Source organism: Meleagris gallopavo, chromosome 10 (assembly GCF_000146605.3).
Source record: "Meleagris gallopavo isolate NT-WF06-2002-E0010 breed Aviagen turkey brand Nicholas breeding stock chromosome 10, Turkey_5.1, whole genome shotgun sequence".
In the NCBI taxonomy this organism is placed as follows: Eukaryota; Metazoa; Chordata; class Aves; order Galliformes; family Phasianidae; genus Meleagris; species Meleagris gallopavo.
This window is the reverse complement of record NC_015020.2, coordinates 29,140,781-29,143,268: the sequence shown is the minus strand read 5'-3', so window position 1 is coordinate 29,143,268 and position 2,488 is coordinate 29,140,781. Positions and strand designations below refer to the sequence as shown.

At 35.7% G+C, this 2,488-nt stretch overlaps 1 long non-coding RNA gene across 1 annotated transcript; it reads left to right on the top strand.

The window, feature by feature from the left end:
- The first annotated feature begins 247 nt into the window (after nucleotides 1-247).
- LOC116217004 lies at nucleotides 248-2,261 on the top strand. The gene is made up of 3 exons (XR_004160843.1): nucleotides 248-314; nucleotides 1,316-1,469; nucleotides 1,821-2,261. It is a non-coding gene; the product is annotated as an uncharacterized LOC116217004 (long non-coding RNA).
- The last annotated feature ends 227 nt before the right edge of the window (nucleotides 2,262-2,488 follow it).

The following is a 2,488-nucleotide window of genomic DNA, read 5'->3' as shown; positions in this document are numbered from 1 at the left end:
TACTACTGAGCTGGTAGACTTTTTATAAAGCAGCTCTTGTCTCACAGAAAACTTTGAAAAATCCCTTCAGCAAGAAATCCTTTTGCTTATGATGTTTTCTTCTTTTTCATAACTAAAGGCATTTGCATGAGAACAAGGTCTTCATTTTAAAAGAATCCAGCTACTCCTACTGTTTATTCCCCCTTGAAGTCATAATCCCTACTTTGTGACATCATGGTCGGTTATAATGAAAATGGCTATTATTGAGAAAACAGAGGGATTAACTGCAGCCCTGCTGGCTCTAAGGAGTGGGGGAAAGAAGATGCAACTTCCTTGTCAGTATACTTTTTCACTACATAGCATAACTGTATGGCTTTTTCTTTTACAATGTTGTCTCTTGCATTCTGTTCAGCCTCCTTTAAATTAAAAATCTTTTATATCTGTAGGAGGGAAGCAAACAACTTATGTATAAAGAAAACAGGTGGGAAGTTATCTATAAAGAAAATGATGTGTTCATAACTTTCCAGCGTTTATCAAATTTTTATGCAGACTGCTCATTTTTCATCTCAGGCAAAATGAGAAAGACAAAGAAAATATAGATCAAGCACTGATCGCAGTGATGAGTTTTGCCATAATTCTGGATGTCAAACAAGTATTGATGAAAAATTCTCTCAATAAGAGCTGATCAACACTTTCATTTAATTTATCTGATTAACATTGTCCTTTCAACTCTCTCTTTAAAGGAAGATTTTTTTCAAGGTTTCAATTGTTTTGAAGCTGTTTGTAACATATGTGCTTGTCATGAACTGTCCCTCCATTCTGATGACAGTGACAAAAAGTGAAAATCCTTATAAACTACAAGTTTTACTTATTTAGAAACATAGATATCCAGTCAGCATAATCAATATCACTCAAAACACAGCGGTAGAATTGTGGTTGATTATTAAATGCTTGTATGATTATATGTTACACCGTATTTTGGCCTACTTTTATCGTTTAGCAAGGCACATGTTATATGCTTCTTACTTTTATTAACAGCACATAAAAAGTAATCACTGAAAAACATGAAGAGATGTCCTAGATCCAGTTATTTCAGGCATCAGGGTGATGTAATCTCATGTGTAAATGGATCATGTTCTACTTGAAACTTAGTTATTTGTCCTTTACTCTTCTTAGCAGAAAACAGATCAAAAATAAGAAGGCGATAAACCTTTCTATTTCTCTTCGACTAGTATTCTCATTTAGTGGAAATAGTTAATTCCCTACCATTTACCTTTCTGGTAGATTCACTGAGAGCAATTGCACTGCTGCTGCTTTATTTATTTCACAAAGCTAGGTATGATCCTGTGGTCCAGTGCATCTGCTATAGAGTCCTGTGGAGACCGCCAGTGAACATGGTTAGAATCTGTTCCAGAACTGGAATCACTGTCGCCACTCAATGTTTTACATGCATTAATGAGTCCTCCTCAGAAGCAGGCTACCTAGCTCAGGTAAAATTCCATGCTATATTACATTTTAAGATCAAAGATATTACTCTTAGATGGAACTGCATCATGATATGTGAAAGTATCAGCCTGGATAGAGGTAGACAGAAGTTGTCTCCATTCAACTTCATTTTACTGGGTAGACATGCCATCAATCTCCTTTCATGGGCTCTCTTTCTCCCCAGGCAACTATTAGATCATCTTTATGCCTGTTTTACTTTAAATTCATGTGTCTTCGCTGATATTATGGCTACTTTCAGGACACTACGAATGTTTTGTGCAGAGGCATGTACTTGTTTAGTAGAAATGGCTGTCCTGATGCATCCTAGAATCATATTTACTTTTTTTCCCCCACAGCTATACCACAACTCTCATAACTAATCTGTTGAGAACTGTCTCCCTGTGAACATGATTGATTACTCCAAAATCAAATTATGATTGTGTGTTGATTTTGATTTTAAAATGTTGAATCAATGTCATCATCAATGAAGGCACATTTTTGGCAAAACGAATGAAGGTAGTCTTAAAGCTATACACAATGACCTGCAGAATATTTAGTAGCTAATGTATTAACTTCAGAAAGCATTCTAAAGTGCCCTGAGATGCAGCAACATAATAGTACCATTCTTGCATGCATGTAATAAGTGATGATCTTCATTAGAAAAATGTAACAAGTAGGAAACTGGAAAAGGGAGTGAACATTCCTGGCACAGCTGATAGGAAAACCCTGTATTTTACCTGCTCCATTGCTGCTTACTGAAATAATTAGATATGGGTGATTTTCCAGGGAGGTCTACGGTACTTGTCAGTCTCACTTCATCAATCAGTGACAAATTTTTCACAAATCCTTAATCCAGACTCCCATGTTAATTCTAATAATTTTGCAAGGAGCTGCCAAAAATTACTCATTGTTCTGTTAATCGTTACTAATAGGAACAGAGGACTGCCTTGAATGTCTTCTTGAAAACCATACTAATTAGAAATGTCTGAATACATACAAGTCCTCAGAGATTAATTTATTCATC